Raw genomic sequence first — 13782 nt, 5'->3', positions numbered from 1 at the left:
GAATTAAAATCAAGAATCAATATAAATGGGATGGATTCAAACTAAACAGTTTCTTCTCAGCAAAAGAAACAATCAGTGAGGTGAGCAGAGAGCCTACTAATTGGGAGCAAATTTTTACCCCTCACACATCAGATAGAGTACTAATCTCTAGGGTATATAAAGAACTCAAAAAGCTAAACACCAAAAAAACTCAATAAATAAATGGGCTAAGGACCTTAACAAACACTTCTCAGAAGATGATATACAATAATCAAAAAAATATGAAAATATGTTTATCATCTCTAGCAATTAGAGAAATGCAAATTAAAACTCTAAGATTTCATCTCACTCCAGTCAGAATGGTAGCTATTAAGAATACAAACAACAAAGGCTGGAGCTGTGGGTTAGCAGTAGCACACTTGCCTGGCATGTGAGGCACTGGGTTCAATTCTCAGCACTACATATAAATATACAAATAAAATGAAGGTCTATCAACAACTAAAAAAGGTATTTAAAAATTTTTTTAAAAAATAATGCAAACAACAGTAAGTGTTGGTGAGGATGTGGGGGAAAAGGCTCACTCATACATTGCTGGTGGGACTGCAAATTGGTGCAGCCAATATAGAAAACAGTATGGAGATTCCTTGGAAAAGTGGGAATGGAACCACCATTTGACCCAGCTATCCCACTCCTTGGTCTCTACCCAAAGGACTTAAAAATAGCATACTACAGGGACACAGCCACATCAATGTTTACAGCAGCACAATTCACGATAGCTGAACTGTGGAACCAACTTAGATGCCTTTCAATTGATGAATGGATAAAGAAAATGTGGTATACATACACAATGGAATATTAATCAGCAATAAAAGAGAATAAAATCATGGCATTTGAAGGTAAGTGGATGGAACTGGAGAATATAATGCCAAGAGAAGTTTGCCAATACAAAAAAAAACAAATGTGAATGTTTTCTCTGATATAAGGAGGCTGATTCATAGTGGGTTTGGGAGGGGAAGCAAGGGAAGATTAGACAAATTCTAGATAGGGCAAAGGAGTGGGAGGGGAATGGAGGGGGCACAGGGGTAGAAATGAGGGTGGAATGAGATGGACATCATTACCCCAAGAACATGTATGAAGACACGAATGGTTTGAATATACTTCCTATACAATCAGAGATATGAAAAATTGTGCTTTATATGTGTAATATGAATTATAATGCATTATGCTGTCATATATAACACATTAGAATAAAAAAATTTAAAAAGACATGGAGGAATCTTAAATACAAATTGCTAAGTAAAGAAAATAATATAAAAAGGCAATATATTGTGTGATTTCAACTATATAAAGTTCTGAAAGACAACCATGGAGACAGTAAAAAGGTCAGTGACTTTCAGGGATTTGCAGGAAGAAAGGAATGAATAGGTAGAACATAGAACATTTTTATTGTATTATTTAGTATGTTCTGTATGGTACTACAATTTGGAGTAAATATCATAATGCCTTTTTCCAAATCTGTAGAATGTACAAGCATTAAGAGTGAACTCTAATATAAACTATATACTTTGATGTTGAAGTTTTATTAATTGTAACAAATGTATCACTTGGGTGTATTGTTAATAGGAAGGTAATGCTTTGTGTGTAGGGATAGGGGATATATGGGAATTCTCCATAATTTCTGCTCAATTTTCTACAAGCCTAAAACTACTCTAAACAATAGAGTCTATTTAACAGAGACATGCACCTAATAGAAGAAAAAGTAGGCCCAAATCTACATCAAGTGAGCTTAGGAACTGACTTCCTTAACAAGATGTCTAAAGTGCAAGAAGTAAAATCAAGAATCAAGAAATGGGATAGAATCAAACTAAAAAGCTGTTTCTCAGCAAAGGAAACAATCAAGAATGTGAATAGAGGGCCTACAGAATGGGAGAAAATCTTTGCCACCTGCACCTAAGATAGAGCATTAATCTCCAGGAAATATAAATAACTCAAAACACACACACAAAAAAAAAAAAAAAAAAAAGCCCAACTCAATCGATAAATAGGCTAAGGAACTGAACAGACACTTCACAAAAGAAGAAATTCAATTGGTCAACAAATATATGAAAAAAAATTTCAACATCATTACCAATTAGAGAAATGAAAACTAAAACTACACTGAGATTTCATCTCACTCCAGTAAGAATGCCAATTATTAAGAATACAAGCAACGGGCTGGGGATGTGGCTCAAGTGGTAGTGTGCTCGCCTGGCATGCATGCGGCCCGGGTTCAATCCTCAGCACCACATACAAACAAAGATGTTGTGTCCACTGAAAACTAAAAAATAAATATTTTTTTAAAAAAAGAATACAAGCAACAATAAATGCTGATGAGCATATAGGGAAAAAGGTACACTTAAACATTGCTGGTAGGACTGCAAATTGTTGCAATCACTATGGAAAGCAGTATGGAGATTCCACAAAAAACTTGGAATGGAACCACCATTTGACCCAGTTATCCCCCTCCTCTGTTTATACGCAAATGACTTAAAATCAGCATACTACAGTAATCCAGCCACATTGATGTTTATGGCAGCTCAATTCACAATAGCTAAACTATGGAACCAACCTAGGTGCCCTTCAACAGATGAATGGATAAAGAAAATGTGGTACATATACACAATAAAATATTACTCAATTATAAAGAAAAATGAAATTATGGCATTTGCTGGTAAATGCATGGAACCAGATACTATCATGCTAAATGAAATAAACCAATCCCTAAAAAACTAAGGACCAAATGTGCTCTCTGATATACAGATGCTAATTCACAATGGAGGGGGGTTTGGGAAAAATAGAAGTACTTTGGATAAGACAAAGGGAAATGAAGGGAAGGGAGGGGAAATGGGAATAGGAAAGATAGTAGAATGAATTGAACATTACTATCCTATGTGTATATATGATTACATGACCAATGTAATTCTACATTATACACAACCAGAAGTTATACTTCATATATGTACAATATGTCAAAATACATTTTACTATCATGTGTAACTAATAAGAACAAATTTAAAAATAAATAAAAATATAATAGAGTCTATTTTTTAAAAAAGCTTGCATGCTGACCTCCTAACAGCAGCCCAGCTGTTTTTGAATATGAAATATTGCTTTTGCAATTTAGAATAAGCCCCTCACCTTTAGAAAGTGTATTTTTCCTGGAACTGTCTGAAGTTCACTGCCATCAGTGTTCTGTCTATCCTCTGTGCATTTTTTTTCACCTATTTCTATAAAATTCTGCCCAGTTTCAACCCTACTCACAGCATTCCCCACTATGTTTTGCCAAATAAAGGAGTAAGCTTTTACACTTGAGGGTGACTTCCTTACTTTCAGGAGCATGTTCTCTGAGTGTTGCCCAGTATCATCCTGCTCTTGGTGGTTGCAAGCAAGGACTGGCAAGCCTCCTGCTTAGAACTCTGTGCAAGCAGCTTTTCAGATTATGAATAGTAGGACTCTCGCTGCGCTATGCACATTTTTTCACTTCTTTTGAGATTTCAAGCAGATTACAGGTACTTCAACATTTATGTTAAACTCTAAAAGAGCTCTGTCTTCTAATTTAGCAGAAAATGAAGTTTTTGAGTTGTTATTCCTGCTATACGTTTATAATTTGCATGAATTAAAGGAAAAAGATGCTGATTCGTGTAGCCAGGTGATACCAAAGTCTCACTGGGAATGCAAAGAATGCTTATTTTCTTTTTCTACTATCCCTATATGCTTTATAATGAGAGAGTAATCAATGCTATATGCTGGCCAGATTCTTCCCTTGATAAAGGAGACACTCATTCTCAGCGACTGCGAATATTAGGTTGGGGACTTTCAGCCCCATTTCCAGTAGCCTCCCACTTCTACTTCCAGATCAATGGTGGTCTAAAGAGGCTTGGCTCTCTTGTCTGAATTCAGAACAACTCTGAAGAGTTATCCCAATTCCAGAGCTTCCTGTGGGATTAGTTGAGGCCTTTGTTGCAACTGCAATACAATTTAACTCCTACTTCTCAATCTTAATTTTTTTTGCTCCTTACATACATGAATCCTAAGAGTACTCCCACAATAAACTTCTTACATTGCAAATCTCCTTTTTCAAACTCTTTTCTAGGATAATTACTCTAAAAAAAACTATTGCTTCTAGGTGTGAACCAAAGAACCAAATTCTAAAATGAGATTTTGTAGCTGGATTACATGCTATCTAGCAATGAGAATACTGTTGCTGAAGACAGGAAGAACACAAATATCCTCTGGCATGCTATACTAATACAATTGTTAAAACTTTCATGAATGGAAAATTTTTTTATTTTGTTTTAGTTGCTGATGGACCTTTATTTTATTTATTAATTAATCTTATGTGGTGCTGAGAATCGAACCCAGTGCCTCACACATGCTAGGCAAGCACTCTGCCACTGAGCCACAACCTCAGCCCCCAGAATGGGATTTTGACTAAACAGAGTATGCTGAAAGAAATAAAATATGAGGCATTTGAGAAATTCACAGGAAGTAGTAAATATTATAGCTTTGGGTATTATATAAGTTTGCTAGGACTGTTTTATAAAACTACCACAAACAACCATAATTTATTCTCAGGTCTGGCAGCTAGGAGTTCAAGACCATGGTGATGAAAGGGTTGTTTCCATTTGAGAACTGTGAGAAAGGACTGTCCCATACCTCACACTGGCTTTTGCTGGTTTGTTGGCAGTCTTTGGCATTCCTTGGCTTGCGGAAGCATCCGCTTGATGATCTCTGCTTTCATCTTCAAAGGAAGAATTTGTGTTGAAATTTCCCTTTATACAAGGATACCAGTCATTATGAATTGAGGCTAAACATAAAAATTAGGTAAGATGGGTCTTACCTAATTACTGCAGATGTAATTAGGTAAGACACATCTTACCTAATTACTGCAAATACAGTCACATTCTAAGGTAATGAGGTTTAGGACTTCAATATATGAATGGGAGGGGGGACAATTTACCTTACAACAGGGATGACGGGTATATACATTAGAGAAAAATAATAAGATTATGAAGGTCATTAATTCTCAGTTAAAAGATAAATGTACAGGGCATTGTTGGCAACACATATAAGTATATCATTTCCTACATCTAGAGAGAGGAATAAGTGCAGATCATAACCAGGACCTAATTACAAGAGTACCGGAGCTCCAGAGGACATGGAATTTTCAATTATGGCAGGTTTGAGGATCCACAATTGGGAAGAACTAAGTCAGTGGAGCATGGGACAAGGACCTAAACTTGATGCACTCAAACGTCTTGAATCCCAAATCCCCTGAGTTCTCTGAATGCACAAAAGTGACCCACATCTCCCTGGGTATAGGCTGGTGGTATCCAATGACTCTCAGGTAAAGGTCTCTGTCTTGAAATACAACATGTGCTTTCTTCCAGATCTTCTCTTTTTCTTTCCCTTCTGGCCAGAATAAAAACTAGAGTTAAGTCACAAAATCATCTAGTGGGGGAGGGGCTGAGCCTACTAATACATGAATGGAATTACACCCCAAAGGAGTTGCAGGCACATGCACTGGAAGAAGGCATGAGACTAGGCATGCTAGTGGGCGTTAGTTGATGGGACAAATGGAACAGAATAAAAAGTTAAATGAATTTATCAATATGGGAGCATTCTCCCATGATACAAAGTTTAATACTCCACAAAGGATCCTAAGAAATGGTAATAATGTGCTGCTAGGAAATTTCCAAGTGTTTCAGAGTAACCATTTGGTCATAGTAAGTAAAAAAAAAAAAAAAAAAAGAAATGCCTGAACTGACAAAGCAGACAGTGGGAAAAGAGATCAACAGGTCTCAGCAGTTGGCCTGCTAAATGGACATTATGTAAGGCTGGAAAACCCAAGAAAAGCATGTTGGAGGACATTCCGTTTATCAAAATTATAAAGATTGAGCTCTCTAAGCGAGAATCAGCATCATTAAGATGTTCATTGGCATCTATCTGGAGGAGGCCAGGATTGATAGTAGGAGAGGCTATTACAGAACTGGATTCTTTCATAGGAATGATGATCATAGCAGCTTAGATTAACAGTGGCCATTATGGAAGCACTTAGTCATGAAGAGCAGGATTGGCATAAATATTGTAATGAGAAGCAAAGTGGGAGGATTAGCAACAGAGACCTGACCTGCAGAGACCTATGGAGATAGTCAGAAGAACATAACATTCCTAGGAATGAAATATAGGGATAGACAGTAAGATGTTTCCCACTTTATAACCTCTAAAAAAATCAAGAAAGAACCAACAGAAGCTGAGGGCAGCTGCTATAAAATAAAGTTACAATGAATCCTCAATTTTCAGATATAAACTAATTTTAGACCCAGAATCTATTGACTGAGGAGACGCTGAAGAAATAATCCTAAAACACCACAGCAGCAGTGTATAATAACAGCTATTATTCACATAAGACTTATGGCCATTGACTCAGATAGCTGAAAATGGTTAACATTGATACCAGAGATATGAAGCATTGTCCCTCAAAATCCTATTAGCATGGTGCTAGATGAGGTCCAGAAGATAAGGGGTATCCTGGCATAAATTGAATTCAGAGTGGAGCCCCGAGGTCCGTGGACTCACCCAGTGGCCATTCCCTGAGTGTACAATGGAAATGGACATTGTAGGAAATTTTCAGAACTCTCACATTTGTCCTTTGACCTGTAATATAAGTGCTATCAAAGTGAGTGCATTGGTTTCCTCGGGCTGCTGTAACAAGGAGGCACCAACTAGGTGGCTTAAAAAACAGAAACTTATTTTCTCACTGTTCTGGAACCTAGAAGTCTGAAATCAAAGTGTCATGGCGTTGGCTACTTCTGAAGAACTCAGGAAAGAATCTATTCAAGCCTCTCTCCTTGGTTTGTGGAAGACATTCTTTCCCACATAATTTCCATCATCTTCCTTCTATATGTGTCTGCCTCCAAATTTCCCCTTCTTATAAGGATATCAATCATAGTGGATTATGAATCCATCCTACCCTTAACTAATTGCATCTGCAACAGCACTTCTTACAAAAAAGGTCACATTCTGAGGTCCTGAAGGTTTGGGCTTTAACATACGAATTTTTTGAGCCGGGTTCCACCTATATCCCACTCAGGTGGTGGAAATGTGGTTCCCCTTAGTGGAATGAGCTGGCTAAAAAATAAAAGCTGAGAGAAATAAAACAGTACAAAAACCCACAGAACACAGAAAGTAATTTCAAAAGCGGGGGCAGAACAGGCAAGTTGGTCAGATGGATGGAGCTTCTGGCAAAACGGCTAGCCCAGGCCCGCTTTATTTTATATTGAGAGACAACAAAGGCCTTCCATGGAATGTTCTTCTCCAAAGAAGTTTAAAAGTAGGCTGTTCATTCCCTAATGGGTTACGCCCATCATTCCCAGCAGAGGAAAGGTCATATGCATTGGGCAATCTATTGCCATGGGAGAGCCATGTCAAGTTCCCAACGCCAGGCCTATCTCTCCCTGGCTTTTATGCCGAGAGAAGATCCTCGTGTATTTCACAGATGGCTTCCCGCAGAGGGGGTAGTTTGGTATATGGGTGAAAGCTAAAAATGGAAAAAGTGGCACCACATCTCCACTGATGAATGAGTAGTGAAGTATCCCAAAGAAAGAATATGCAAGAACTCTAGCAAATACTTGTCTCATCGCATCAGAATAGATCAGGGCACTGAGAGCAGAAAATTTTGGAGATAAAAGAAAAGAAAAAAAGGGACTTAGAAATGGAACGGGTAGGTAGATGAGATAAATGTATGGCAGGGAGCATGAACTGCGAAATGTTTGTATCACAAGTCAAGACACACCCGGGTGAATTTTCCATGGAAAATTCAAACAACCAAGCAGACAGAATTATTTAATTCTTTTGATGTTAGCCAGCCTAACTCTGTCATCAGCTACTCCAGCGTTGGCAAAAAATGGGCACATAAGTGGAGCAGCCATAATGGCAGGGATGGATGGAAGCTGTGTGTGGACCAATAACAGGGCCACACACTCATCAATGTTCTCTATTCTGCTGTTGCTGCTGAATCTCTAACCCATCAAAACCAGAGAAAAGTGCTGTTCATTCCTCAAGGAGATCAAACTGTCAAGTGAAGATAGGTTACTTCCAACCCCTTCCATTCTGAAAGGGATAGAGAGTCATCTTAATTGGTGTCAATGTGTTTTCTGCTTATAGGTTTTCCTTTTCTTGCATTAAGGCCTCAGACACCACCACTATCCAAAGGTTTACAGAGTGTTTGATGCATCAGATGAGATCTAAATGTCAAGGGAATGAGCCATTTTAAGCAAAGGAGATATGGCAGTGAGCCCATAGCCATGGAGACCACTATTTTTATCATACTGAGCCATCCAGAACCTGACAGCCTAATAGAGCAAGGTAATGATCTGTTAATAGTGAAGCTGAGATGCCAGCATGGAGATGAGAACTAAGTGACATTTTACAGGAGAGGCACCACCCCTCAGGACACAGCATATACTGTAAATCAAAGACCTTCTTGTGTTGTCATATTTACACTAAGAAGGCTACATGGATGTATTCACAATCAATGTTCCCACCATCACCACTTCCAGTGGATTCCTTGGACAATTTGTGCTTTTCCTCTCAGTTTTAATGTCTAACTGCTATACAATCACTTAGGCCTTACATACTAAAGGAACAGAAGACAAGAGGTAATTGACCCTATTCTCAGATGGAGGTAGACAGCTATTACATAGTAGAAGCAGAGATGAATATTTTTGCCACTCAATGACCCCCTTGAGCATTTCTTAATACTTCCTTGCCCAATTTCTACAGTAAATGAACAAGAAGTGCAGTAGCCATGACCAGTCACACATGATAACCAGGGATCAGACACTTCAAGGATAAGATCCTGTCACACTACCACATAAGCAACCTGGACCAGCAGAGGTGCTATCTAGGCTTGAAGAGAATACAGAATGGGAGGAAGGGATGAAAAACAATGAGTATTGCAACCTTGACATCGTCTTCTATGGCACAGACTATATTTTAACCTACTTACCTTGCTCTTTTAAGTTTTTTAATACCAAGAAGTTATCCAAAATCCTAAAGGTCGATTCTCAAAATCTGTTCTACAAAGAAAGCAGATCTAAACAGGATGTAGCTGATGCTGTGTGTTTGAGACACTCTTATAGACTCAAGCATTCAGTTCTGCTGTTGCTGAGAATATTGGCAGCTGACAATCTCAACTGAGTTGCTCCATTCATTTGACCTCAACCAAAGAGAGCCTTCTTGTCCGTGTCATGACTTCCTTCTGGAGCCAGCCCAGATGCACGGGCTTATTCAATGTAGCAGTACAAAATTCAGCTCCTTCGTTTTAATTTGGGTCAAATTTATAGGGTCCTTTTGTCCTCAGTTTCCTATGGGATGGACTAGAGCCTTGGTTTTATCTTCATCATAGTCCAGTTCCTCTTTGTGCTCAATCCCACTTCCTTCACAACCCCACAAATATCATTCCAAGGGCACTTGATTCCCTAAACAACACACCATAACTGTTTCCTTCATGCAAATTTATGACTCCAAGTCTGATCTGTGACACAAAGATCTGATTGCTATGTGATTCTAGAAACTTCCCATCTAATTTACTTCTTAAATTGCTTATACTTAGAAATATTTTGAAAAGATTAATTTTACTATAATTAGACCATCACCCCATCAGTCAGCCCCAGGTTCAAAGTCAGCAATTATATTAACATACTGAACTGCCCGCATGACCTAATGAAAAAGCTGATCCTTATATACCTGACTTGTTGGCTTCTAGCACATCTACTCCCTCCCCACCTTTTATCCCTCTTTCCTCTCATATCATCCAGTCACTTAAATCACTGGGGAGTTTAAAACACAGGAGAATGATCTCCTTCCTGTGTGAAGAGAACACTGTTCCCAGAACTCTGTTGTTTAAATAATGTTACATGCTATTTAAAAGAGTAAAATAATTCATTGAACCAGTCTTACAGACTTAAAACTCATCAGCAGAGAAAAACTTCACAGTTCTGAGGAGAAGAGATAAGAAAAGGCAAATTTTTAATGAACTATTTCATGACCATAAAGTGACCATAAGCATATATCTTTGGTCAATATTCATAAGAAATATTACTGCCATGATCACTTCTTGAATTCCTGGGACTCTACTTCATTCTTTTCTTCCCTTTATTCTGACTACCACATCTAATTTTAGCAAGTCTGTTGATTCTATTTCCCACAGTAAATACAGGCATCCCTCCGTGTCTTTGGGAGACCCACTCCCCCGCTTAAAACTCCTCCATACATTCTCCTTTGCTGTTAAAATGAAATCACAGATCATCCTGGGTTCCAGTGCCCGGTATAATCTGGCCCCACCCAGATTATTACCTCTTCTTGACATCTCACGCTACTTACTCAGAACCTTACAAATATGCTTAGTCTACTTAGGCTGCTGTAACAAAACACCATGAACTGGGTGGCTTATAAACAACAGAAATTTATTTCTCACAGTTCTGGAGGATGGAGAGTCCTAGATCAAAGCACCAGCAGATTTGGTGTCTGGTGAGGGTCTGCCGCTGGTTCATGCACTGATGTTTTCTCACTGGGTTTTCATATTGTGAAGAACCTAGAGAGCTCTCTAGGGTTTCTATTATAAGGGCAATTTCCCATTCATGAGGCTTCTGCCCTCATGACCGAATCACGTTCCAAAAGCCCAACCTCCAAATACCCTCACATTGGGGATGAGTTTTCAACATATGAACTGAGGTCTGGGCATAAACATTTAGTCCATAGTAGCCACCAAACTTTCAAGTTGTACTCACTTTTTATACTCTCTTCCAGGAAAGTAGAGATGATCCACAAAATGAAAATCTGCTGAACCTTTTTGAAATCTTGTGTATGTCTTTACCTTAACCAGGGAATTGTGTGTACATTAAGAAATCACCTTACTTACTAGGTTAAGTAAGAAAGGAAACTCGGGAATAGTAATGGAGGCAGTACTATAGCATAGAATCCCAACAAATATGTATTTGGTATTGGTTGGGAAAGATAATGAAAAATAAGCCCCCAGCCTTCCAGCTTCTTATTCCCCACTTGTTAGAGACTTAAGAACCACCACAACAAAGAGCATTTTATTGGACTAAAGTGCCAGCCAGTTAATAATTCTGCTCCCTCATTTACAAATTTAGATATTCTAGAGTTCTCATATTTAATGTCATTTTCCTGCTCCTAGAGCTATGTTAAAAATTACTCTGTTGACAAAATAGCAATGATGCCAGATGGAGGGGAAAAAAATACTGAATGAGGCATGCATGGGTTTCTTCACACTTTCTAGGAAGTTCAGACTCCCTAGAAAGGAGTTTCAGGGGATTGAATTGCTTGACTGCCATTGTTGGATCTTTATATGTCCAACAGCTTTCAAAACAGGAGCTCTCTAGCCTTGTATTCAGGAACAAAATATGCATCGTTTACCTTCTGCAACTCTAATTGCTTTTTTACTGTTGATTGAAGTCAAAAGAAGGGCCATGCAATAGGGAAGATAAAAGGAAATGGGACACTCTTAGCTTGTAACCGCTTTGAACAATTCATTGGAGCTCCAACTGACTGTTAAGTGAAGTACCATAAGGATTTCAACACAATTCTGAATTTCAGTACAAGTAGATAGAAATCACTTGTGTGTGAGAGAGAGAAGATCCATAACACTGTACACGTGGAGTTACTGTACCCAGACTCAACTTTAAAAAACTCTTGGAAGAAATCACTCATTAAGATGGTGATATGGGGGGGCTGGGGTTGTGACTCAGTGGTAGAGTGGTCACCTACCACAGGTGAGGCTCTGGGTTCAATCCTCAGCACCACATAAAAATAAATTAATAAAAATAAAGGCATTGATTGTGTCCACCTACAACTAAAAAATATTAGTCACTAAGCCACCCCCTAGGACTCAGCAGCCTAGCCTTCATGCCCCCTTACTTCTGACCCCCACCTTCTCCTGCAGCTGCCATGCCTTCTGCAGGCCATAGGTCTACTCTCCAGACCCTCTACTCTTTTGACTCTTTTGTTGATGCAAACAAGGGTGATGACCTGCTCTCTGCTGGCTCTGAGGATTATATTAATATAAGAATTCAAAAGAGAAATGGCAGGAAAACCCTTACTACTGTCCGAGGAATCTCTAATGATGTTGATAAAAAGAAAGTAGTGAAGGCCCTTAAGAAGAAATGTCCTTCAATGATACCATAACTGAGATCCAGAATAAGGAGAAGAAATTCAACTACAAAGTGACCACCCCAAGAACATAGGCCAGTTCCTGATAGAGACTGGATTGGGCAAGGACCATCAGCTGAAGGTTCATGGATTTTAAGTGTTTGTGGCTCACTGAAGCTTAAGTGAGGATTTCTTTGCAATGAGTAGTATCTCTCTTCTGTCCCTTGTCACAAGTTTTAAAACCTCACAGCTTGTAGAAGGTAACCATTTGGAGTCCTCATTTAACTCCTTCATTCAATAAACTTAAAAAAAGCCATGCAAAAAAAATACACATTAAAAAAGATTGTAATACAACTTTTCTCAAATATCTACTTCCTTTTTTTGTTTTGTTTAAATTTAGGGTGCTAAGTATTGAACTCAGGACTTTGCACATACTAAGGCCCTAGGTTCTACCATTGAGTTGTACCCTGAACCCACTAATAATAATAATTGCTATAATTTGTAAAATTATAGGCATAGAAGTAAGGTACACACTTGCCAATTCTCTCCAACTCCTTTAATTTAGTACTACTAACATCATACTACTTGGCTATGGCTCTTAGCAAAAGCAGTTGGGATTATCAGTGGTCTGGAGGTGGGATCCAAGCACACGGATATTGGATAAGTTCAGGAAGAACACTACCAATGTCATCTTGCTAGAAAACGTGTGATAGTAAAAAGCAGTATGGAGATTTCTCAAAAAAATAGGAATGGATCCACCATTTGACCCAGTTATCCCACTCCTCAGTATATATCCAAAGGATTTAACAGCAGAATGCTACAGTGTTATAGCCACATCAATGTTTATAGTAGCACAAATTCACAATACATAAGCTATAGAACCAACTTAGGTGCCCTTCAACAGATGAATGGACAAAGAAAATGTGGTATTTATACACGATGGAGTATTACTCAGCCATAAAGAAAAATGTCATGACTTTATGACATTTGCTGTGGAGATTAAGATACTAAGTGAAATCTGCCAGTCCCCCCCCCAAAAAAGAAGCTAACTCACAATAAAAGGAAGGAGAGGAAGAATAAAAGTTCAGTGGATCAGAATAAAAGGAATTAAGGAAAGGGTAGGAGGATAGGAAAAAGAGAGCCAGTAGAATGGATCTGACATAACTTGCCTATAAACATATATGAATACACCACAGTGAATTTCACCATCATTTACATCCACAAGAATGGGGTCCTAATTAGGAAAAAACATAGTCCATACTTGTATAATTATATTAAAATGGAATCTACTGCCATGTATAATAAAAATAACCAATTAAAAAATCAAAAAGCAAGCAACTGTCATAGCTATGAAGAAAATGTGAAAGGGTTTTTATAGATGCCAAATGGCCCTGACTTCTTTGATGTTGAAGAAATCCTTGTCTGAGACGTAAGGACTATGACAAATATTAGTACTCTCCAAATAAAATTTAAATGTCTTAACAGGCAGACCAACCCATATACAAAGCCAGATGATATGGTCATCAGAGTCCTATATTCCAAAAGAAGGAATAGTGTAAGATTGCTGTAGCTCTTAATACATGTCAACCT

At 38.3% G+C, this 13782-nt stretch overlaps 1 pseudogene; it reads left to right on the top strand.

The window, feature by feature from the left end:
- The first annotated feature begins 11991 nt into the window (after positions 1-11991).
- Positions 11992-12349, top strand: LOC106145416 (eukaryotic translation initiation factor 1 pseudogene; annotated as a pseudogene).
- Positions 12350-13782: the final 1433 nt, after the last annotated feature.

Source organism: Ictidomys tridecemlineatus, chromosome 7, assembly GCF_052094955.1.
Source record: "Ictidomys tridecemlineatus isolate mIctTri1 chromosome 7, mIctTri1.hap1, whole genome shotgun sequence".
Taxonomy (NCBI): domain Eukaryota; kingdom Metazoa; phylum Chordata; class Mammalia; order Rodentia; family Sciuridae; genus Ictidomys; species Ictidomys tridecemlineatus.
The sequence above is the reverse complement of the archived record's forward strand: the minus strand, read 5'-3'. Positions and strand labels throughout refer to the sequence as shown.